Source organism: Triturus cristatus, chromosome 7, assembly GCF_964204655.1.
Source record: "Triturus cristatus chromosome 7, aTriCri1.1, whole genome shotgun sequence".
In the NCBI taxonomy this organism is placed as follows: domain Eukaryota; kingdom Metazoa; phylum Chordata; class Amphibia; order Caudata; family Salamandridae; genus Triturus; species Triturus cristatus.
The window spans coordinates 1,197,413,986-1,197,440,349 of record NC_140590.1 but is presented as its reverse complement, the minus strand read 5'-3'; the positions used below and the strand labels follow the sequence as shown (position 1 = coordinate 1,197,440,349).

At 49.3% G+C, this 26,364-nt stretch overlaps 1 long non-coding RNA gene across 4 annotated transcripts in view; it reads right to left on the bottom strand.

The window, feature by feature from the left end:
- The window catches only part of LOC146811592 (uncharacterized), a 76,995-nt gene that overhangs the window by 32,798 nt on the left and 17,833 nt on the right, over positions 1–26,364 (bottom strand). For 2 of the 4 annotated variants that reach the window (XR_014966747.1, XR_014966746.1), the window contains exon 4: positions 3,620–3,717. The exons of the other annotated variants lie outside the window; for them this stretch is intronic. This is a non-coding gene — a long non-coding RNA (uncharacterized LOC146811592). The remainder of the gene's footprint in view (positions 1–3,619; positions 3,718–26,364) is intronic. 4 annotated transcript variants of the gene reach the window in all.

The following is a 26,364-nucleotide window of genomic DNA, read 5'->3' as shown; positions in this document are numbered from 1 at the left end:
GCCCATGTTCACACCAGAACATGGGCTTCTATTGGAATTCAAGGGCTTATTATCAATCCCATTATCACCGCTTTAGCTGCAGTTAAAGCGGCGATAATTTTAACAGTTCTTGATAATATGCCCGTGTGCGAATTTGGATCTTTCCATGTTCTTTTTCACAAGACTGAACGCTGTTGAGCTCTCATGCCTAAACATACCATTTTATTTTGGACTGAATGCCCTATGAATAAGTGCACATGGGCTTCATCTACTCAAATACCACACCCCTACAGTCCACTCAAATAGTGTAGACTGACCTAGGCCTAATGCACATAGGATACACTCACAATTTCAGACCATCAGCACAGGAAACACAGTTGGCTTCCAAGACCTCAAGCATCTGTGTCAGCTACTTAGAGGTGCAGGGCAGGCATAGAGCTGCAGTGCAGCAGGACGAGGCTCTATATTTCAATGCTGGTATTTTCATTCCTTCCCAGTCTGTCACCATAGACGCCAAGATTCCTGGATCCATGTGTGCTATGCTGTTCCAGTCCACACTAATTTTTCTATGCTGTCGGGGACCTGAAGTCTGGGTCATAAATGTTTACATCACATGCAATCGAGGCCATAAATAAGGCACTGGAATAACGGCTACATATTCCAGTTTTCATATGCTTAGAGCATAACAAAGGGGCTAATGGAGCAAAAACACTATCCATAAAGAGAGGCAACATTTCTTGGTAAATATGCTGTGCCCACTGGCAAAATGAGAGGGATTGCTTTCGGAAGAACCTAAATAATACCAACAAAAAAAAGTGATGGAATGACTGAAATAAACTCAGCCACCGATAATCAAGCTGTATCCCAGTGCATCCTTAATTTGCACACCATGCCACCTCCGTTTGGACCCAGCCATATGCAAGTCACCTTTGACACTGCTCCAAAAGGAACAGTCGATCCTGAACTTCCAGGCTAGGTCCTCCTTGAACTGGAAAACAAGCAGCCCAGAACTAACAAACTGGTCCTTACAGCACATTTTTATACAAATGTTAACATAGTTTGCCAACATTTTATCAATCAATAAATAAAACTTTATTCGGCTTTCTGATAAAATCCATAAAAGCCACAAAGATACAAGAATAAAAAAGAGCTCCCAGCCAGTTAATATAAACTATTGACAATTTCCATATGTAAATATCAAACACCTATTTCACATAAATAATAATTATAAATTCATCAGGCTATCTCAAAACATAATGCTAGTCACAGCTCGATCTAAGACTAAAGTAAAAGCGGGATGCACTGGTTTAAAATTTGCTGTTTTTAAAATTGGGATTAGGTAGGTCTTCCCCAGCACCTCATAATAACTGCAAAACATTAAAAGGTTGATCAGGTCCTGGGGGACTTACTATCACAACCACATGGTGGCAGGATTTCACATTTGCTGCTCCCTCTAGGGTGGGCAAGGAGACACTGGGCTTCATCAACTCATACTGCTCCCTTTTTACTGCACGGAATCTTAAAAAAGATACCCACTTACTGTGCTAGGTTTGAAGGGATTGGAGGAAACATAGGATGCAAATGTGAGTGACCAATCACTCTGTACTCCTGTGCATGAAACAGGCCAGCAAGGCAGATATAAGGCAGCTAGGTCCCATGAGGGATCACTTGCCTGCACATATTTCGATTCTACCACACTGCTGCTGCTCCTGATTCCCTGGAACCATGTCAAGGTCTGTGGAGAGGTCACAGCCATTCACCCTGGAGGAGGACCTGGCATTGCTGGATGTGATCCTCCCACAGTACCCCCTGCTGTATGGGCGAACAGGGTATCAGGTGAGTGCAGAGGCTACTAGCACAGACTGTGTCCCTTTTTTGTGACTGTGACTTCTGCCATTGTGTCCAGGTGTGACACACATGCTATGTACTGTAGGGGGGGTCCCGGGGGGGGGGGGGGGGAATGCCTGATGTCTCCTAGCAGTGCCCAGACATAGGAGGGGTGGGTGCCTATCACTCCCAGCAGTGCCCAGAGACAGGAGGGGTGGGTGCCTATCACTCCCAGCAGTGCCCAGAGTGAGGAGGGGTGTGTACAGAGTCCTCCCAGCAGTGCCCAGAGACAGGAGGGGTGGGTGCCTATCACTCCCAGCAGTGCCCAGAGACAGGAGGGGTGGGTGCCTATCACTCCCAGCAGTGCCCAGAGACAGGAGGGGTGGGTGCCTATCACTCCCAGCAGTGCCCAGAGACAGGAGGGGTGGGTGCCTATCACTCCCAGCAGTGCCTAGAGTCAGGAGGGGTGTGTGCAGAGTCCTCCCAGCAGTGCCCAGAGACAGGAGGGGTGGGTGCCTATCACTCCCAGCAGTGCCCAGAGACAGGAGGGGTGGGTGCCTATCACTCCCGGCAGTGCCCAGAGACAGGAGGGGTGGGTGCCTATCACTCCCAGCAGTGCCCAGAGTCAGGAGGGGTGTGTGCAGAGTCCTCCCAGCAGTGCCCAGAGACAGGAGGGGTGGGTGCCTATCACTCCCAGCAGTGCCCAGAGGCAGGAGGGGTGTGTGCAGAGTCCTCCCAGCAGTGCCCAGAGACAGGAGGGGTGTGTGCAGAGTCCTACCAGCAGTGCCCAGAGGCAGGAGGGGTGTGTGCAGAGTCCTCCCAGCAGTGCCCAGAGGCAGGAGGGGTGGGTGCCTAACACTCCCAGCAGTGCCCAGAGTCAGGAGGGGTGGGGCAGAGTCCTCCCAGCAGTGCCCAGAGACAGGAGGGGTGTGTGCAGAGTTCTCCCAGCAGTGCCCAGAGGCAGGAGGGGTGTGGGCAGAGTCCTCCCAGAGGTATTTGAAAAGTAACAGTGCATGAGAAACCCATGTCGTCAATGAAAAACAAAAGTTATATATGTGTCTTCAGATGTACTGTTGCAACTGGTTATTCAGTAATAAACCTTTGACTTGTTTTATGAATGAGGAGGATGAAGGGCTCGATCTCATTTGGGGAGGAAGAGCATTCCAAATTCTCAGGGCAAGACCGGACAAGGAGTGGTTGAAGGTGCTTTTCTTTTTCAAGTTGAGATTTTAGCAAGAGTGTGTTAGAACTTCTTAGGGCCCGATTCAGAACAGAAAGTTCGAGGTTATTTTGCCAAGTAAATGGGGGTGGTATAATGGAGAGCCTTGTGCGTCAAGCAAGCAATCTTGAACTGAATCCTAGCTTCCAGCAATAGACTAGCTCAAGGAGAATGGTACAATACCCAACAGTCGTTGGAACAGCCGAGCGGCCAGTGTTCGCAGGCCCAAATTAACCTCATGATCAGGTCATATTGCGTTCTGTATCCTCGGGGGCCGACAGCAGCCCAGAGCGGACTTTGATTATCAACAGCTATCAGAAGCGAAGCCCACCTCCACCCACTCATCCATCCATCCTCAGATCCATCCCTCTTGTCCTGGAGCTCTCACTGAGACCACTAACCTCACCTGGCAATCATCCTGTCATTTATTCTTTACAACATCAATATCTTCCCCAACTACTCTCAATTTCCAGTCGACTGACTCTCGGTCACACACTTCTCCTGCACCGGTCCTCAGTTTGTCACTTGTTGTATAATTGTACACACCTGCAGTTCATGGGCCAGCGTGCTTTGAGGCTCTAGTTGTGCACCTACCTAATTGAAGCCCTTTGGAACAGTATTATTCTGGCCCATGGCCAAGGCTTGATTGCAGGGAGTGTCCTTTCTGTACGTGGCTGCTGCACCTCCACTCTCTGTAATGTTAATGTAAGAGATGAAAGCCTCGATTCAGCAAATAAAGTTTACAAAAGTACCCAAAAATAATACATTTGCAGACCTCATGCAAACTGCAGATGCACACTCTAGAGTTCTATTCCGTAGCAGATTGAAAACCTTTGTCTGTGAAAGGCAGAAGAATGTGTCCTCATGTAACGCAACTGGTGCTATGTTAAGCACTCCGATACCTTCCGCTCAAGTTCGCGCTATATAAAACTCCATAAAAAAATAAATAAAAAAAATAAGAAGAAAAGGTGCACCTTCCAAAGATGAAATCAAAATGAGAAGGCAATATGGAAATCACGTCTGTCAGGAAAATGATTTTAGTCTACTATTGCCAAATATTCTCCAAAAATATGGGGCATATTATCAAGGACTGCGTTAAAATTATCGCCACTTTAGTGGCAGGAAACTGCAGCTAAAGTGGCGATAATGGGCTTGATAATATGCCCTTGAGAATTCCAATAGAAGCCCATGTTCACACCAGAACATGGGCTTCTATTGGAATTCAAGGGCTTATTATCAATCCCATTATCACCGCTTTAGCTGCAGTTAAAGCGGCGATAATTTTAACAGTTCTTGATAATATGCCCGTGTGCGAATTTGGATCTTTCCATGTTCTTTTTCACAAGACTGAACGCTGTTGAGCTCTCATGCCTAAACATACCATTTTATTTTGGACTGAATGCCCTATGAATAAGTGCACATGGGCTTCATCTACTCAAATACCACACCCCTACAGTCCACTCAAATAGTGTAGACTGACCTAGGCCTAATGCACATAGGATACACTCACAATTTCAGACCATCAGCACAGGAAACACAGTTGGCTTCCAAGACCTCAAGCATCTGTGTCAGCTACTTAGAGGTGCAGGGCAGGCATAGAGCTGCAGTGCAGCAGGACGAGGCTCTATATTTCAATGCTGGTATTTTCATTCCTTCCCAGTCTGTCACCATAGACGCCAAGATTCCTGGATCCATGTGTGCTATGCTGTTCCAGTCCACACTAATTTTTCTATGCTGTCGGGGACCTGAAGTCTGGGTCATAAATGTTTACATCACATGCAATCGAGGCCATAAATAAGGCACTGGAATAACGGCTACATATTCCAGTTTTCATATGCTTAGAGCATAACAAAGGGGCTAATGGAGCAAAAACACTATCCATAAAGAGAGGCAACATTTCTTGGTAAATATGCTGTGCCCACTGGCAAAATGAGAGGGATTGCTTTCGGAAGAACCTAAATAATACCAACAAAAAAAAGTGATGGAATGACTGAAATAAACTCAGCCACCGATAATCAAGCTGTATCCCAGTGCATCCTTAATTTGCACACCATGCCACCTCCGTTTGGACCCAGCCATATGCAAGTCACCTTTGACACTGCTCCAAAAGGAACAGTCGATCCTGAACTTCCAGGCTAGGTCCTCCTTGAACTGGAAAACAAGCAGCCCAGAACTAACAAACTGGTCCTTACAGCACATTTTAATACAAATGTTAACATAGTTTGCCAACATTTTATCAATCAATAAATAAAACTTTATTCGGCTTTCTGATAAAATCCATAAAAGCCACAAAGATACAAGAATAAAAAAGAGCTCCCAGCCAGTTAATATAAACTATTGACAATTTCCATATGTAAATATCAAACACCTATTTCACATAAATAATAATTATAAATTCATCAGGCTATCTCAAAACATAATGCTAGTCACAGCTCGATCTAAGACTAAAGTAAAAGCGGGATGCACTGGTTTAAAATTTGCTGTTTTTAAAATTGGGATTAGGTAGGTCTTCCCCAGCACCTCATAATAACTGCAAAACATTAAAAGGTTGATCAGGTCCTGGGGGACTTACTATCACAACCACATGGTGGCAGGATTTCACATTTGCTGCTCCCTCTAGGGTGGGCAAGGAGACACTGGGCTTCATCAACTCATACTGCTCCCTTTTTACTGCACGGAATCTTAAAAAAGATACCCACTTACTGTGCTAGGTTTGAAGGGATTGGAGGAAACATAGGATGCAAATGTGAGTGACCAATCACTCTGTACTCCTGTGCATGAAACAGGCCAGCAAGGCAGATATAAGGCAGCTAGGTCCCATGAGGGATCACTTGCCTGCACATATTTCGATTCTACCACACTGCTGCTGCTCCTGATTCCCTGGAACCATGTCAAGGTCTGTGGAGAGGTCACAGCCATTCACCCTGGAGGAGAACCTGGCATTGCTGGATGTGATCCTCCCACAGTACCCCCTGCTGTATGGGCGAGCAGGGTATCAGGTGAGTGCAGAGGCTACTAGCACAGACTGTGTCCCTTTTTTGTGACTGTGACTTCTGCCATTGTGTCCAGGTGTGACACACATGCTATGTACTGTAGGGGGGTCCCGGGGGGGGGGGGGGGGGGAATGCCTGATGTCTCCCAGCAGTGCCCAGACATAGGAGGGGTGGGTGCCTATCACTCCCAGCAGTGCCCAGAGACAGGAGGGGTGGGTGCCTATCACTCCCAGCAGTGCCCAGAGTGAGGAGGGGTGTGTACAGAGTCCTCCCAGCAGTGCCCAGAGACAGGAGGGGTGGGTGCCTATCACTCCCAGCAGTGCCCAGAGACAGGAGGGGTGGGTGCCTATCACTCCCAGCAGTGCCCAGAGACAGGAGGGGTGGGTGCCTATCACTCCCAGCAGTGCCTAGAGTCAGGAGGGGTGTGTGCAGAGTCCTCCCAGCAGTGCCCAGAGACAGGAGGGGTGGGTGCCTATCACTCCCAGCAGTGCCCAGAGACAGGAGGGGTGGGTGTCTATCACTCCCGGCAGTGCCCAGAGACAGGAGGGGTGGGTGCCTATCACTCCCAGCAGTGCCCAGAGTCAGAAGGGGTGTGTGCAGAGTCCTCCCAGCAGTGCCCAGAGACAGGAGGGGTGGGTGCCTATCACTCCCAGCAGTGCCAAGAGGCAGGAGGGGTGTGTACAGAGTCCTCCCAGCAGTATCCAGTGTCAGGAGGGGTGGGTGCAGAGTCCTCCCAGCAGTGCCCAGAGACAGGAGGGGTGGGTGTGATGCACAGTGTGAGCCTTTATAATTGATTGTGTCTTTGCCCTCATTCCACCTGTGTACTTTCACTGGCACGTACTGCTTTTGCCCTTCCCCAGAGGAGTATGTCCCTATGGCAAAGGTGCAATGCGTTGGCTGCATGACATGCCTTGTTGTAACCAGCTAATTTGTTCTCATATGTGTCTCTGTGACATGTTGCAGGTGTATTGATGTAGTGTCACTTGTACATCCTCACAGGTAGGCGCCTCTGCCAAGGAGCAGATCTGGCTGACCGCCGTCAGTGCCGTGAGGAGTGCGGATGGTCGGAAGCGGCGCCTGTCCCAGGTGAGGAAACGCTGGCAGGATATCCGGTGCTGGACGCGGAGGATCGCACGGGTCCTGCTGATGGACTCACCTGAGAGCCATAAGAACCGCGGGCGCCGCCGTCTCTCCCACATCCACAAGCGTGTGCTGGCGGTGGTATTTCCAGACTTGGACAGGCGCTTACAGGAGATGCAGCAGCAGGAAGGGGGTAGGTACATGTGTGTTTGTTGTGTTTCACCAGCATTTGTAAGTGCACTGTTCCATGGATGCACTGCCAGGGTTTAATGGTGCTGTGCAGATCCTGTTACCCACAGTATTGCAGTGCTCTCCTGCCTCCCTTCCCCTCCTTGCAATGTGTTCCCTGGTCTTTGTGAAGTCACTCCGTCACAAGGTTATGTAGCCTGGCACCTTCTCCACGTGTACAATGCCTGCAAGATCATGTGTGGGGGTGGTGTGTAACAGGTTTTGGGACCTTGCCTGTGCCCTGTCCAGTTCTGGTCTTGTGGGTTCCATGTCAGTTAGCACTAATGCTGAGTCCAGACATGGGAGTTAGTCTCTCAAGTGTTATGCCTTACAGCACGCATATCCTATGTGGTGGCCTGTGACATGATGTGCATGAGTGTGCGGTACGCATAGTGCGGGGATGGTAGCGTGTGTTGCAGTCATTCCCATTCAGGAGCATGGAGTTGTGTGGCCACTACTGTCCCCAGGGGCATATTTTCCTAGGTATCATGTGTGTAATCCGAATATGTCGACAATCTCTGTGTCTACAGCATAGGTTGTGCTCTGTGCCATTGTCCCCTGGCCAAATGTATATTGACGTGAAATGTAGTACAAGTGTCCACTGTACAGCCTGACCTGATATTCCTTGTTCATACTCACCGTGGACATTGCCTGTGTCTTGTTACAATCATCTGATGATGCCCATTCGTACATGATTATTTGGACAGGCGCACCTTGGGTATTTTGTGTGCAACCTTGATTTGTTGCATCCCATGTGTATTTCACCCAGACTAAGGGATGTAAGTGCTTCCTGTGTCTCCAAATAATAGTCTCATGTAGGGGGTGGGTGGTGCGGGCATGGCCTTCATGTCACAACCTGATATCTCCTTGCTAGGACTGGCCAGTGTGTGATGTTTGTCTGGACATGCACTCAAGGTGCAGTGGGCCAGTCATGGTGGGCATGTTTTCAGTATAACCTAGGCTGCATGTGCCTCTTGTTCCTGGATATGGTCCCTGCTCATCCCTAATTCCTGCCACGCTGTGTGGTGCAGATGCAGCACTGGATTGTCCCCAGGGCCTTGCTCCTCAGTCAAAATTCCATTCCATCTCATTTGCTATTGTGTCATGCTCTCCATAGTTTTTCGGTGGCATGGTGGGTCAAACAACTGTGTCTTGCATGCCCTACATGTGTACCTTGTTTTGTAGATGTTACTCTTCTTTTGTTTCAGGCTATGCACTGTGACCTATGTAGATTGGACTCATGTGACATATGTATACAGGTGTATGATTCATTTCTGTCTCTTCACCCTGCCCACAGCATCGTCGGGGGACACGGAGGGAGACATGGGCACAGACGGAGCAGAGGGGCCGAGCACCAGTGCCAGCGGTGACATCGGGGCTGGCACATCAAGTGGGACTGAGGCGGAGGAGAGTGAAGCCGGGGACCTGTCGACTGGCACAACAGAGTATGAAGCTGACGGGTCCGAGGATGATCTCTCCGAGTGGGCGGCGGCTGCACCAGCAGCTGACAGCGGCACTACATCTCGCCCCGCCCCCTTCATTGCGATCAGCCGCCTCCCACTTGCTCGTGTCCCTTCCCAACATGCCCGGTCACCACCTTTCTCCTTCCTGCCAGGCACCGCACCCCTTGCCCCTGTCTCCACTGCTGCCGCCAATGCCGAGTCTGTGGACATCCAGCGGCAGTTGCAGGTTGGTCAGGCTGCGATCCTTAATGTCCTCCATGGCCACAGCTGCACAACATGGAGGCATACTTGGAGGGCATTCATTCATCGCAGGCTGACCAACGCAGCTTGCTGAGGTCGATAGACTCGACACTGACTGCAGCAGTGGGTCTCCTGCAGCGCTACGTCCCACCCCCTACCCCTGTCCCATCCACACTTCCCACTCCCATGCCTGTCCCACGTACACCCAGATGTCAGCATGCACCCACCACAACACACACAGGCACCACACCAGCAGGGAAGGTCCACCGCACACCTCCTGACACGCACACACAGGGTGAAGTAGGCACACCCACTGGGTCGGGGGGCAAACGTGTGACACGCAGCCAGAGTGGGAGTCCGCATTCCACCCAATCCACTCTCTCCAAATCCCCTCCCCTCAGCTCTCCTGGCCACATCTCCCCCAAAGACTCCTTCATGGCCGCTCTGTCCCTGAGCCCCACAGTGACACCACCCCGCAAGCGGTCAAGGAAGTCCTCGGTCAGGGTGGTTGATTCCCCCCCCTGTCTACACCCTCCCCCAGTGGCGCTGCGACCCCTCCCTCTGACCCCCCCCCCCCTCCTTGGGGCCTGTGGTTCCTTCGGGTGCAGGGGATTCCCTGGAGGACCTTGCTAAAGTGTGCAGCGAGATCCTGGCCTCCGCCTTTGGCCCTGCCCCACCCCCTGTGGTGGAGTCCTCCATCCCTGCACCCACGACGCCTACCCTTCACCCTCCTGTCCCTGCGGTGCCTGTTTCTTCCCCCCCCCCACATGATGCCCTCACCCCTGTGGAAGACGACGGAATGTAACTGTGCAGGCAAGCTAGGGGACACGCATCCCACTGTGTCCCCCATCCAGCTGTGACTTCTGGACTGCCCTATGGGCTTTGTAAATATTGAACTTCCTACAAACAAGATTTTTTGGTTCATGCTGAATAAAGCAATTTATTTTTTTCCCCTTGGAACACTACTGCTTTGCTGGTATTGCTGATGGTGGGGCTGCTACATGGTTTTGGGTGGTGTTCATGTGTTGGGTGTGTGGGAAATGTAGTAGTGTGCTAGTCATAGGAAGGAACCCTGGGATCTGTGTGCCATCACACGGTGTTAGCTAGGTTTCTGTGTTCATGTAAGCAGTTGCTGCATGGTGAAATTGTCCAAAGGTTTATTCCTTCCTCTGTGTACCCTGACATCTTCCCTGCAGGGTGTTCCCCAATATTTAGCGCTGAGCTGTGTGTACATTAGCTGGGTGTGTGACGGACTCCTTCTACTTTGCACATGCATGCTGAGCGATGTCTCCACCTGCATCATTCGTGCCATTCTTGATAGTCATTGTACTTGTGTATGTGGACTATTGACATGACTTCATGTGGACATGTTTTCTTTTCTGCGCTATGCATGTGTATACTCCCAGCCTCGCACACATGTGGTACATGTACTGCAGGGTCTTTGTGCACCTGACTGGAATTTGTGGCCATGGTATCTGTGGCTACTCCACCCTTTGCGTTCCATGGGCACTGCTGTGAGTGTTAGGCACCCACCCCTCCTGCCTCTGGGCACTGCTGGGAGGACTCTGCACACACCCCTCCTGACTCTGGGCACTGCTGGGAGGACTCTGCACACACCCCTCCTGACTCTGGGCACTGCTGGGAGTGGTAGGCACCCACCCCTCCTGCCTCTGGGCACTGCTGGGAGGACTCTGCACACACCCCTCCTGACTCGGGGCACTGCTGGGAGTGATAGGCACCCACCCCTCCTGCCTCTGGGCACTGCTGGGAGGACTCTGCACCCACCCCTCCTGACTCTGGGCACTGCTGGGAGGACTCTGCACACACCCCTCCTGCCTCTGGGCACTGCTGGGAGTGATAGGCACCCACCCCTCCTGCCTCTGGGCACTGCTGGGAGGACTCTGCACACACCCCTCCTGCCTCTGGGCACTGCTGGGAGGACTCTGCACCCACCCCTCCTGCCTCTGGGCACTGCTGGGAGGACTCTGCACACACCCCTCCTGCCTCTGGGCACTGCTGGGAGTGATAGGCACCCACCCCTCCTGCGTCTGGGCACTGCTGGGAGGACTCTGCACACACCCCTCCTGCCTCTGGGCACTGCTGGGAGGACTCTGCACACACCCCTCCTGTCTCTGGGCACTGCTGGGAGGGCTCTGCACCCACCCCTCCTGACTCTGGGCACTGCTGGGAGTGATAGGCACACACCCCTCCTGCCTCTGGGCACTGCTGGGAGGACTCTGCACACACCCCTCCTGTCTCTGGGCACTGCTGGGAGGACTCTGCACCCACCCCTCCTGACTCTGGGCACTGCTGGGAGTGATAGGCACCCACCCCTCCTGCCTCTGGGCACTGCTGGGAGGACTCTGCACACACCTCTCCTGACTCTGGGCACTGCTGGGAGTGATAGGCACCCACCCCTCCTGCCTCTGGGCACTGCTGGGAGGACTCTGCACCCACCCCTCCTGACTCTGGGCACTGCTGGGAGTGTTAGGCACCCACCCCTCCTGACTCTGGGCACTGCTGGGAGGACTCTGCACACACCCCTCCTGACTCTCGGCACTGCTGGGAGTGATAGGCACCCACCCCTCCTGCCTCTGGGCACTGCTGGGAGGACTCTGCACACACCCCTCCTGCCTCTGGGCACTGCTGGGAGGACTCTGCACACACCCCTCCTGTCTCTGGGCACTGCTGGGAGGACTCTGCACCCACCCCTCCTGACTCTGGGCACTGCTGGGAGTGTTAGGCACCCACCCCTCCTGCCTCTGGGCACTGCTGGGAGGACTCTGCACACACCCCTCCTGCCTCTGGGCACTGCTGGGAGTGATAGGCACCCACCCCTCCTGCCTCTGGGCACTGCTGGGAGGACTCTGCACACACCTCTCCTGCCTCTGGGCACTGCTGGGAGGACTCTGCACACACCCCTCCTGTCTCTGGGCACTGCTGGGAGGACTCTGCACACACCCCTCCTGACTCTGGGCACTGCTGGGAATGATAGGCACCCACCCCTCCTGCCCCTGGGCACTGCTGGGAGGAATCTGCACCCACCCCTCCTGTCTCTGGGCACTGCTGGGAGGACTCTGGGCACTGCTGGGAGTGATAGGCACACACCCCTCCTATTTAACAATATGTACGCTTAGTACATACACGTGTGTGGGTTCGCTCCATGGGGGTAAGGTTCGTACTTACACTGTTGCGGTGGGAGTACGCTCCATACGTACGCGGGTGGGGTACGGGTCGTACTTACACTGTTGGGGTGGGGGGTACGCTCCATACGTACGCGGGTGAGGGTACGGGTCGTACTTACACTGTTGGGGTGGGGGGTACGCTCCATACGTACGCGGGTGAGGGTACGGGTCGTACTTACACTGTTGGGGTGGGGGTACGCTCCATACGTCCGCAGGTGAGGGTACGGGTCGTACTTACACTGTTGGGGTGTGGGGTACGCTCCATACGTCCGCGGGTGAGGGTACGGGTCGTACTTACACTGTTGGGGTGGGGGTACGCTCCATACGTCCGCGGGTGAGGGTACGGGTCGTACTTACACTGTTGGGGTGGGGGGTACACTCCATACGTACGCGGGTGAGGGTACGGGTCGTACTTACACTGTTGGGGTGGGGGTACGCTCCATACGTACGCGGGTGAGGGTACGGGTCGTACTTACACTGTTGGGGTGGGGGTACGCTCCATACGTACGCGGGTGAGGGTACGGGTCGTACTTACACTGTTGGGGTGGGACGTATACGTACGGGGGTGAGGGTACGGGTCATACTTACACTGTTGGGGTTGGGGGTACGCTCCATGCATACGGTGGTGGGGGTACGGTCCGTACATATCCGTCCCCACGCTATGTGATGCTTGTGCGACCCGTACCCAGGCCTTTGCCACGTGGGTACAGCCGTCCCGCCATTGTTGGGGTGACGTAGGTGTGAGCGTGGGTACGGGACGTACCTGTATAGTTGTGTTGCCGGTTCGCGTCGTCAGGCACTTCCTTTGTGGCAGACGCTGGCTTTGCTGGACACGCCCCCACCCCCTCGTAGTGACCAAGGCATGGGGGTCAGGTATGTCCAGGGCATGTGTGCTGTGTGACATTGGTGGTGGTTTTGTGGCCTGCCCCTGGTCCTGCCCCCCCCCCCCTTTCCCACCCTCCCTTAGTTGTTCTGACCTTCTGCGGCGTCTGCATCAGAACCTATAGAGGAGGTCGACTGCTATGAGGGCCAGGATGACACGTAGGTTCGGGTCCATGTCTGTCCGTCGCGTACAGGTACTCCTTGTTCGCGTCGTCCTGATTTCCCGGCAGTTTTTGGCAGCAGGAAAATATTCACCATGCGGGATGACGTCGGTGCGAATCGTAATTCCTGGTTCGTGAATGGCAGGCTGCGTGCGTCCCGACGTCACGTCGGCGCTTTCCCGGATCGCATTTGTATGTTTATTTTCGTCCATACCCTCCCCCAGTGGCGCTGCGACCCATCCCTCCGACCCCCCCCTCCTTGGGGCCTGTGGTTCCTTCGGGTGCAGGGGAGTCGCTGGAGGACCTTGCTAAGGTGTGCAGCGCCATCCTGACCTCCGCCTTTGGCGCTGCCCCACCCCCTGTGGTGGAGTCCTCCGTCCCTGCACCCACAACGCCTACCCTTCGCCCTCATGTCCCTGCGGTGCCTGGTCCTCCCCCCCCCACCTCTGGAAGACAAAGGAGTCTGACTGTGCAGGCAAGCTAGGGGACACGCGTCCCACTGTGTCCCCCACCTGGATTTGAACTTTGGATTGCCCTATGGGCATTGTACATTTTGAATTTCAAGGGACAAACAGATTTTTGGATGCTGAATAAAGCAATTTCTTTTTCCTTAGTACACTACTGTCTATCTGGTATTGCTGTTGGTGGACCTGCTCCATTATTTTGGGTGGTGATGTGTTGGGTGAGTGGGAATTGTGGTCTTGTGCTGGTCATAGGGTGGACCCTGGTATCTGTGTGCCATCACAAGCTGTTGGCTACATAACTTTGTTCATGTAAGCAGCTACTGCATGGTGACATAGTCCCAAGGTGTGTTCCTTCCTCTGTGTAACCTGACATCTCCCCTGCAGGGTCATTCCAATATGTGGTGCTGAGCTGTGTCTACATTGGCTGGGTGTGTGACGGACTCGTTAGATTTTGGCCATGTATGCTGAGCGATGTCTCCACCTGCATCATTCGTGGCGTCCTTGGTGGTCACTGTACTTGTGTATGTAGACTGTTGACATGACTTCATGTGGACATGTTTTCTCTTCGGCGCTATGCATGTGTATACTCCCAGCCTCGCACACATGTGGTACATGTACTGCAGGATCTTTGTGCACCCGACTGACATTTGTGGGCATTGGATCTGTGGGTACTCCACCCTTTTCTTTGCAGGGGCACTGCTGTGAGTGTTAGGCACCCACCCCTCCTGTGTCTGGGCACTGCTGGGAGTGTTAGGCACCCACCCCTCCTGTGTCTGGACACTGCTGGGAGTGTTGGGCACCCACCCCTCTTATGTCTGGCCACTGCTGGGAGTGTTAGGCACCCACCCCTCCTGTGTCTGGGCACTGCTGGGAGTGTTAGGCACCCAACCCTCTTATGTCTGGACACTGCTGTGAGTGTTAGGCACCCACCCCTCCTGTGTCTGGGCACTGCTGGGAGTGTTAGGCACCCACCCCTCCTGTGTCTGGGCACTGCTGGGAGTGTTAGGCACCCACCCCTCCTGTGTCTGGGCACTGCTGCGAGGACTCTGCACACACCCCTCTTATGTCTGGGCACTGCTGGGAGTGTTAGGCACCCACCCCTCCTGTGTCTGGGCACTGCTGGGAGTATTAGGCACCCACCCCTCCTGTGTCTGGGCACTGCTGGGAGTGTTAGGCACCCACCCCTCCTGTGTCTGGGCACTGCTGGGAGGACTCTGCACCCAACCCTCCTATATCAGGATATGTACGCTTAGAACGGGTGTGGGTACGCTCCATGCATACGGGGGTGGGGGTACGGTCCGTACATATCCGTACCCACGCTGTGGAATGCTTGTGCGGGCCGTACCCAGGCCTTTGCCACGTGGGTACGAGCCGTCCCGCCATTGTTGGGGTGACGTAGGTGTGGGCGTGGTACGACTCGTACCCACGCTCTTAAGGCGTGGGTACGGGACGTACCTGTATTGTTGTGTTACCGGTTCGCGTCGTCAACCACTTCCGTTGTGGCGGACGCTGGCTTTGCTGGACACGCCCCCACCCCCTCGTAGTGACCAGGGCCTGGGGGTCAGGTATGTCCAGAGCATGTGTGCTGTGTGACTTGGGTGGGGGTTTTGTGGCCTGCCCCTGCTCCCCCCCCTTTGTTGTTCTGACCTTCTGCGGCGTCTGCGTCAGAACCTGTAGAGGAGGTCGACTGCTATGAGGGCCGGGATGACACGTAGGTTCGGGTCCATGTCTGTCCATCGCATGCAGGTACTCCTTGTTCGCGTCGTCCTGATTTCCCAGCAGTTTTTGGCTGCCGGAAAATATTGTCCGTGCGGGACGACGTCGGTGCGAATCGTACTTCCTGGTTCGTGAAAGGCAAGCTGCGTGCGTCCCGGCCTCACGTCGGCGCTTTCCCGGATCACATGTGTGTGTATATTTTCATCGGTCGGTGTTTTGTATGAATCGTACGGAAATAGCATTTCCGTGCGAATCGTACTTCCATGTTTGAATATTGTTCCGACCGGGTACGCGTCGGACGGAGAATATGCTCCGTCCGACGGTTCGTACCTGGTTTTTCCAGGATCGTAATCGGCACCTTAGTTTATATGATAGTAATGTTAAAATAAATTATGGTAATAGGTTGTTTTTTTTTTTTTTATTTAAAGATGCAAACTCAAACTTATTAGGTACAGCGTTTTAAATGATTCAACTAAACATTTCTGCTATTCGTTTTAGAAACTTACTTGTATTTCGGCAAATATTACTTCGTAAATGGAGTCGGGTCTTATCTCGGTGAAGAGGTCAGAGCTTCAGCTTTTGGCGTCTGGTCACTCTGGGAGTTGATAATCAACTGGTTTTAAAATGGTGTGTTGGTTGTATTTATAGGTTTTAGCAACTGTCATAGTTAGCGTTGGTTATATTTTTTAATAACCTTTTATTTACTGTGGAAACATATAATTAAAAATAGCATGTTAAGATGTGTTGTTTTCACTATTTTGATTCGTTTTGGTATCCATTTTGAAAGTAGTGTTGTGGTATTAATTTCATGGAAAGTGTTGTAGGACAATTTGGGAACTACAATGTTTAAAATGGCGACTATGTGTATGGTATACTTTTTTTTTCACGAACACTTATTTAATGAATTAGTTCTATTTTGTAAGTATATTATATTTAATAAATGGTTGCGTATGTTAAATTTTTAAAATAGGAAACAAGCGAGTATTTTTTTTAATACTCGAGTATTAATTTTAATACTCGAGTATTAATTTAAAAAAATGCTTTGCATTTCATTACATTAACGTTCCGTTTTTCTCTACATTTCAAAACACTTCCCCACCCAAAAACCCCTAATTTCCCTGTATCCCGTGGCAGGTTTTATTTTACAAAAAGGAAAAGAAAAAAAAAAAAAAGACTATATTGATGCATTGTAAAGGTATGCGTTATATTTGAATTCGTTGTAATAGCACTTTACAATTAATAAAACTATATCGCGTTGTAACAGTATTCGTTGTAACAACACGCGTTGTAAAGGTATTTGCGTTGTAAAAATTGCGTTGTAAAGGCATGCGTTGTAATAGTATGCGTTGTAACGTCATACATCCTTTTTCGGACCTTAAATGGTATGCAACTATCTAGGCCCTTGTTAATTGGTCAAACGAATTATGCTTAATTTGTGCAACGTATGTTATGATGCTACATCCTCTGTGGTTTGGACCTATAAAAACTGTCAAGCACGTCACCTCTTTGGGCACTCAGTGACTTTGCTCATGCCTCCGTGCTGCACGTTATTCCGTTGTTGGTTTTTCCAATAAACGCTCTTATCTTACCCTTGACAGAGAACTGGTTGCGTGGATTCATTTCTTGCTTTTATTTCAGATTCCACACTCGGCACCGGTGAGACCCAGCCAACTTAAAGCCCTGCCCCTAGCATCGGCAGACTCCGGAGGTCTTGCCTATTGGCCACCTCGGACGGCTCACGAGCAGGCCCTCCCACATCAGGAGAGGTGAGCCTCGGCTCTAGGAGGCAGAAGCAGCAGTGCTCGGAGCCGAGCAGCTGTTAGTAAAGCACACCCCTCTCTGCTTAGAGAGGCACACAGGTCACGAAATTGAGCACAAGCTGGGCTTTTGCATGAAGACAGTACTTTTGCAAGCGTTTTGTACTGAAGTGTAACTAGTTTTGAATCAACCACAAAGGGAAAGCTAAATAAAGGTATGGAGTAATGAATTAGCATCCACACCCCAACAGAGCCTGAAAATACTTTAAATGAACGATTCAATAGTATAGTGGGGAGTCACTCTGGGTCAGTGGACGCGCTGCCATTCCACACGTCGCACCAGTAGGTAAAACTCTTCACGCGCTACAGCTTGTGCTGTGACTTTCCCTTTTGTGTGTTTCCTTCTTCCTCAGGTACGTTTCATGGAGAATTGTACAAAGCTGCCTGGTGCGAGTGCGTGGGAGTGAAGGAGGCCTTCATTGGTTGGAGGATGGGTCCTGCTGAAGCTGTACAATTTCACCGGCTGTCGAGGGTCTAGGTTCTGGGGGAGCGGATACTCTTGCTGTGCTGATACACTGCTGTGACTGAAGGGGCTGTCGAGCGACATCCGCTTTACCTGGCGTTAGATACAGATACCCTACTGAGAAGAGCTTGAGAGGGTGCACTTTTCATGTTGAACCGACACATTGGTGTAAATGAAAGGGTTTGAGCTGGGGTTGAGAGAACATCCTGTTTTTGTTGAACGATAAACACTTCTAAGAAGAGTTTGATGTTGGGGTTGAAAAGGAATAGTCCTCCTGCTGTGCTGACACATAGGTGTAAGTGAAGAAGTTGAGCTTGGGGGTTGAGAGAACATGTTCCTTATGCCGTGCAAGATACCCTGCTGTGAAGAAGTTGGCCATGACTAGTTTCTAGACCAAGAAACTACTGAAGATCCCATAAGAACCTCAACCATGCCATGAGGAGCCTGTGTAAGAGTTTCCTGATCCTTAGAACATGTGCGCACTCTATTGCCAAGATAGTTGATGCAGTGGGGCTGCTCTGTTGTGCACCCTTGAAACAGAGTGACAAGGAATCCAACAGTACGTAAACTCTCCGACTCACCCTACTGCCTTCTTGCTCATAAACAATACATGGTCTCCAGATCTACCGTGGCTTGCATTGGCCCTCTATGTTCATCCTACACCTCATTGGTCCATGTTCACGTTTTGTTCTCACCACCTGTGCTAAGATGCTGCTGCAGACCTTCACTGCTCCTTTTGTTAAATTATTTTAGTACAGCATGCCTAAGCTTGCTCCTCAATGCTCAAATTCTTGGCATCTCTCAGTTCTGCATTTATTTGCCTGTTAATATGGTGTTCAGAGTTGAATATAATATTTTAGGTAAGTGCTTCAGAACTGGATACTATACATGTGATGAGACTCTGGAAATGTTCACAATACCACAGATGAGGCCTGCAAAAAAAGCACACTAGGCTCCCAATGAGATTTCTAGATCAGGAGACAGTGATCTAGAAGTAATTTCGAGAAATTAACATAATACAATGAGATCTCTAGAAAAACACCACTCGACCTCCAGAAAGGGGGACAATGCTTAAGATGTGGTCTCTGTAACTGGACACTTTAATGTTAGGATGTTAATGTGAACTTGTAAATTAAGATGTGGTCTCTGTAACTGGACACTTTAATGTTAGGATGTTAATGTGAACTTGTAAATTAAGATAACGATTTTTATCTTTTCTTTTTTAGTACTTTTAATGTCTCAAAGTATTCTTCTTTTAAAATTATGAGTTTTAATCAACTGTACAATAAGTTACTTACTTACTGTAACTGGGCACAGTACTCACGATGAGGCCAGGGGCTTAGCTTCAGAGGGTGCTGGGTGTTTGGGGTGTTACATTCCCCTACTAAATGTATTTTCTGGTAAATAGTTGGGTACAGGTGCTTTCAGTCAGGTATTGTGAGATGTCAGTCGAATTTCACCAGGGATGTTTACATACACAGACAAAAACACATGCACACACTTTCTCCCTCTCGGTTTTGAAAGTCCTCAAAATATTGGATTATTTTGACAAAATATTGTGTTTTCTCATTCAGTACTCCTACTAATCACATTCTTCTCCCTTACCACTGCTTCCTTGGCCCCTCTCATGCACCCTGCTTGTCGTAAAATGTATTGAAACATTATATGCCAGCCCGATTTTCGGAAAATCTGAAGCTCACAGCCCCCCAAACATAGTGACCAAGCTACGCCACTGGATGAGGCTACCAAAACCATGTACACAACTACAAATGGATCTTCAGAAATGGACACACTAGTCAAGGAGCGGCTTCTAGAATTTGACACAGCTTTTGCCATATGAGATCTCCGGAACCAGACACAAAGTTCCAGAAGTGGTCTCTAAAACAGAACACAATGCTTGATGTGTGACACAGTACTTGAGTTGGGGCCTTATTGAAAGAGACCCCCTAATGTTACACACTGGGTCGTACTTGCAGTCCAGTTCTCAATAAAGAACTCAGCTGTTTCGTTTCTGTTTTCGGCTGTGACCTCTGATTATTTGAACGGACAGCCTCAAGATATTAACTAATGCTATAATGAAACAAAAAGATTACTTTAGGGAAATGGAATGAAAAGAACACAAGTTAAACAGAATTAAAAGGTAGAGCAAAGCATCACAATAACGGAAAAAGCAAGGAAATAATGAAAAAGAGCGAGAGAGAATGCATGAGAGGAAAATTGAGAAAGAAAACATTTTGGCTGTTTAATTAAAAAAACATATATTCAAACCTTAGAGATACTACATGGATAGTAGCAGAAAACGCATTCCTTATTTGCATGTGGACATGTGCCTGGTTGTGCTATATCATGTTTCACCTCTGACTCCTTATTCGACCCAGAGGTGATTATACAACAAATTAACACTGAAAGCCGAGCCAAGGGTCTGCCTTCGCTCTTAGAGCCTGTGCACAAGCTGGACCTTGAAAATGTTTGTATTAACATTTGGAACATTTGCAATTGATAGGTCTCATGATAACGCTGCACTGAGTAGTACTTATCAAAAGTGATAGTTTTTAAAACATGGATTTAGAACCATTTCTGCCACCACAACTACACTGGTGACCGTGCCATTAGTAAAATAAGAGGCAAGACAGTTGTTATGTGAACCCTGGCTGCATCCCAGAACATTTTCAAGCAACATTATGGTCTATTTAATCAAACATGGTAAGTTTTTGTGCCGCTGGTATTCTGAAATCATATATTTGAAAGTGCTTGTGAAATCAAATATATGCCCAAGATCACCAAATTAAACAGGGGAGCCGCGATTTATCCTGGATTTCTAATTTCACTTTGTAAAAATCAGTCACTAAATGGGTATGGTTTTGTCTCATTATTTTAAGGTTTTGTTTTTACCTCTTTATGAATTTTTCTGCAATTTTCATTTTAACACAAACTCAACCGTAAGACATTGGAGTGCTTCATATCAGCAATATTTACATTGTTAATTACATTAAACAAGGTCACATTTTGCTTTGGCATGGGGAGTTTAAGTGATTTGCCCAGAACCGTGGAATGTTGAGATGATGTTGAGACTGTAACAGCTCTCGCCTTAAATGTCAGAACAAGCGATAGAGCAGAAGGGTAGAGCATTTGGTGCCTGCTGCCAGTGTCCTGGGTCACACATAGCTGCTAATGTTCCAGATTGATTATGTGTGATATTTTCAGAGTTTCAGTGCAATTATGAGTAACATTTAACAACTATGAGCGACACTTTCTCGGGAGTAAAATTACGCAATAAAGATGAGGAAAACATAAATGTCAGAAATTACACCGATTTGAGCAACGAGAAACTCTCAGAAGATTTTAAAACTGCTGGAAAGTCTCAGAAATGGAAAGGCCCTAGTGCCCTTGCAAATTGACTGTAGTTTAAAAAATGTGTAGCCATGATATCAACAGAGTACAGGATTGGTGATGTGAGCAAAATCTACTAAAAAATTCAAATATGATCTGCAGCGTAAAGTACAAACAAAACCTGCATTGCTAAATTCGATTACCTAGATGGTTTCAATTACGGGTTCGGGAGCCGGGTGCACACATGTGACAGTCAGGGAGTGTGACCTGAGCTGATGGCTGTAGAGCAACATTAAGTCGTACCAAGACAGGTGAACTGCTTACCAAAAGTAGACTTATAATGTGTGACATTTTCTGCCATTTATGAAATTTATTATCTAATCCAAAGTTGCATTCGGGGACATGTAGTGTAACTTTTCTGTGCACTTTTGACTAAAAAGCCAGACCTTACTGAAGATGTTTGATACAACAGATTGAGCAATGATAAATAAAAATTGCTTTAAAGACAAGAAGACATGGAATGTATTCTGTTATTGAAACATGATGCTTCACACTTTGTGTGCTCGTCAGACAGAGCCCATTTGTACATGTTGCTGATACCATGCATTCTAGCTAAATCTTTGATTCCTTAAAGCATGTGAATTTCTTGTTCTGAGAAAGAATTCACTCAGCATGTTGTTTTTGCTCGTGCATGAACCCTTATTACTAACGTATCTCCCGTGTTATTAATTGGAGCACACTATTCTCCCTCCTGCACATATAACATCACAGACATGTCATGTGGGTGCTACTGCTTGCAACCCTTGCTAAATCTGTGGCGTCTCTTACCTTTCTAGGGCATGCACAGGGATCCTGGTGTTGGGGGCCTACAGGTACGCATGGACTGGCCCGAGTTCTTCTGACAGCTTCAATCGGGGGAGCCAGGCCGTGGGGGATCCAGTCCTTCACAGTGGCAGTTTTTGCCTCTCGGAGGTGAGCAATGGTTCCTCTAGACCACGAATGGCACCAGACTAGGTTACAGGATCATGCACTCTACCCTTGCAGCACTTACTCTGACGGAATGAAGAGGTGCTACATTACACCGGAGATTCGGAAGCAGAGGCTGCATGCACTGCAGCCCCTCCCAAGGATCTCCTGTCACCTACTCCTTCTTCTATTTAACTCACCCGTGAGGCCTCCTCAGTTTATTGTGACACCACAGTGATCAAAATCACATCAGAGAGCCTTGCCCAAAAGAATAGGTAGCTTTATTAAAGACACGCAACCTCATTCAGATATCAGAGAAAGATGTGAATTACAAAAGGAATTGCATTACAGAAAGCAGCCAGGTTCTGTTGCGGTGAAAATCACTTATCTGGGGGCCAGGCTGCAGTGCTATGGCACCAGGCCACCACTCCGGTGGCCCCGCAAGTCAGCTGGGAGTCGGTTCGGTTGATCATTACGCTCCTGGGTCCCTTCTGGCCCAAGAGGCATAATGCTGTGGGAGTTGCAGCAGTGGTGATAGTCTCCCAGCTGTGAGGCAGGCTTCCAAAGTTAAACTATAGCGCGCCTGAGCCAGCGGCCTAAAGGTGTGCTTCTCACACAGTGTTCCCTGCAAGGCTGTCTGAGCAGGCTGTCTCGGCAGCAGTGATTGGGCAACCACGCTTTTGACATACGGAGTTAATCAGAGGTGCTGCGCCAGAGTGTCGGGTGAATATCATGTTATATTTTGTAGGCAGCTGAGAAAGTTGACTGATGCGTAGTACTTGGATGGGCTGGTCACATGACTGCGATTAGCTTAGCTGTTGGGCTTTGTGTATACCTCCCAGTAAGACAAAAATGGGATTAGGTGTTCGCACACTTGGCCAGCCTGCTACGATAGCTGGGGGCAGAGCTTTTACCTGTCCACCTACAGTTCAAAGGGCTGCCTCCAGCACACACGCTAGGGAATCTGGCACTGGCCTTTTCTCACACCAGACTTCTTGGAGCCTTGGTAGGTTAAGGGAAGAACTTTCCAGAAACAGATGTGAGGGTAGCATGGGAAATTCCCCGCTTCAAAGGCTGGCTCATGGTATAAATATTGCACCCCCAGAGCACCGCTTCAGTACATTTCTGAACTTGTTGAAGACTTCAGAATATCTTCCTGGACCCCTAGAGGACCGCCCTGCTGGTTGAGGCCTGCCTTTTAAAAAGATAAATGTTACGTTTTATATAGCGCAAACTAGACCCAAAGGTATCAGACCGCTTTACATGAGCATCAGTTGCCTTACAGAAGAACGCATTTATTTTTGTTAGGCACGGGGAGATTAAGTGATTTGCACAGAATCACAGGATATTGAGCATCTTTGCCAAGACGCAAACCCAGTTCCCCAGCTCCGAGGTCAACCGCTCTAGCCGTTAGGCCACATCTTCTCTCCGGTTCCCAGAGGACTGCCCTGCTGCTTGAGGAATGCCTTGCTCACGAAAGGACTTCCCTGCTTTTAGAGAGCTGCCTTGATGCTTCAAGGAGAACCAGACCATCTTCATGAACAGAGGACCATCAGACATGAGACCAAGGGATAGTTTGCTGGCCTTCTGTGTGAACTACAGGGGCATAACAAGCTCCAGATACCTTGAACTAAGCACCTCTTCTTTGCAGGAGTGAGTTTTAACCCCCCACCAAGTGGTGCTTCCCAGGTCCTGCATTCTTGGAAGTGATGTTAGAGATCCTGCTCCTACCTAGCCCAAAAATGTGGGACTTTGAAAAAGTTTCACAGACACTACCAGAAGAACTGACAGACAAGGAGCTACCTGACAGTCGATCCACCCAAGGTGCATTGCCAGTTGGTCTGACATTGCAGTAGCTTCTGCTACGTTATTTTACGTAGCAGCAAATTATGTTCACCACTATCTGTGACAGTGACTGGCTTCATGGAGCCCTCTTCTGCTACAGCTTGGAGCTCTGTCCCACTGATGGTTTTTGGCTTCCAAAAAGTTGTCTTAAGTCAGAAGGTAAAAAACTTTACTAGGCTTGATGGTGACCAGCTCCCCAGTGATGTCGACAACCCCTCTGCCAGGAAATCCTGCTTCTTCTGCTAAGAGCTTTTCCTTGCTGTTGTCAATGGCTTTGCCGAGACTTCATCCAGTGCTCCCCGGTGATGACGACTCTTCTTTGGATGCAGCCTGCTGCCTTGCCCCGCTGCACTCTACCTTCTCCTGGACTTTTTCTTCAAAAATTAATCTCAGTCCAAAATTCAGCCAAGACCAGGCTCAATCCACCTTGTGTGTCTGACTTGTGCTTCACTGTGGTCAACCTTAACTTTTAACTTTGTCCCGGTCATACGCACCAGATACATGCAGTTGGTATTTTAGTCTTTTAGGTGCTAGATTTCACTAAACACTTAAAAAAAAACTGGGTGTAGTGATAGGAGTTAATTTGTTATGGTGTTATTATATTTATTCAAATATATCTTATTTTTTTTAATTGGGTTGTGATTTTTCTTATTATGTGTTTTCATTTTATTACTGTTTGTGATATGTCGGTTCCTGGAGGCAGTACAAGGTCGTTGAGGCGTTGGCTCCCGGGGACATTGCGTTGCGAAAAGGAGGTGATGCGTTGGTTGGATGTGCGAGGCTTTGGTTTCCGATGGCGGCGCAGCATCAGTGATATGTCAAGAGCGCGGTGCATCCTGTTGCATTATATATTACCCCCCCCCCGGCAGCATTCTTCTTCCTATAAATCCACCACCCCACATTCCCAGCATGGCCATTACATCGATAGCAAAAAAACATAGTAATACAGGTTCACCCCACCCCGGTGGGAACTATTCCTGCCGGCTGCTGTGAGGTAGGGGGTAGAGCTAAGTTCAAGTAGATAAGGGGATTACAAATGTCCTTGGGTCTAGATGCAGGGGGTTGTGTTGATGCATACAGTTCGCAATTTGTATTACAATATGTGAGGCTGTTAAGCCAGGCTTTTGTAGTAGGAGTAACCTTACTGCCCTACCAGAGCGCTATCTCCCTCTTCGCAAGTAGAAGGGCAATAGCAAGAAATTTGCGCTTCTGCTTGGGGAAACCGTGTACATATCCCTACAAAGCTACCTCAGGCATAGGGGCAAAGTCCAGTTGTGTCATACGTGATAGAATTATGTGAATGGATCTCTGGTAATCCCCAATGTTAACACAATTGCAGGATATATGTGCAAAATTGGCATGAGGACTTCCACACTTAGGACAGCTGTGAGGCCGATTTGGGTCAATAGCATTGATTTTTGCAGGCAACATGTATGCCCTCCATAGGTACTTGGATCAACTTATGCCTACCGTTTAGGGAAACCTCTGGTCTGGGTACAACAATAGGACCAATGCGAGTCCTGCAGCGGGTGTCCTAGGTCTCGCTCCAATGCCTCTCGGCTCTTGGCATCCCTACTAGGGACTAAAGCCATTGAAAACTTGTATAATTTGGAAATCAAGTGGTCCCCCCGCTGCTCGTAATCACTATCGTTAGCGGTGGGAAGGACTCAGGCTCCAATGGAAATTCTGTAATATGCATTCTAAGCGCCCTTCGGACCCTAAATTCATACGGTAAGGTCAATGTGGCCCAACCAACTCTGGCTCTGCCCCCACCACAAACGAGCCTGATGAGGAGGGAATGGATAGTTTTACAAAAGCTATTGGGGATTAGAATGGATATTTTATTAAACAAATAAGAATTTGGGGAGGACCACCATTTTTATGATTGCGACTTGACCAGCCAGAGAAAGAGGGAGCTTCAAGCAGCGGTCCACCTGTTGCTGTAACTTATGCAGTGCTGGGCCATAGTTGAGTAAGATGATCTGTTCAGTTTCTTTGTGTATCTGGATTCCCAAATATCTAGCCGATTCATCACACCACTTCACGGGAAACTCAGTCCCACTTGTCTACGCTTGGGGTTAGAGGAAAAATGTCACACTTACCCCAGTTTATGCCCAAACCCGAGAATCCACCAAATCAAATGATCTCCCCGATTAGTGGTTCCAAATTCTCCTTTGGGTGGCGTACATAAAGAATAATGTCATTGGCGTAAAGTAAGATTAAAAGGGGACCCGTCGTGAACTGAAGACCCCCATGTAGATGTCGCTCCAGCAATTGTCAGGCCAGTGGGTCTAACGCGATAAGGAAAAGCAACAGAGAAAGCGGACAGCCCTGTCTAGTACCGCGGGTGAGAGCAAACTGAGAAGACAGGGTGCCGTTTAGACAAAGCCTGGCTATAGGCGAAGTATAAAGTAGTGCAGTGAGCTCAATGAATCCCTTAGGCATTTATATCCTCTTCATGACTGTCAGGAGAAAAGGCCATTCCAAAGGGTCAAAGGCCCTGGTG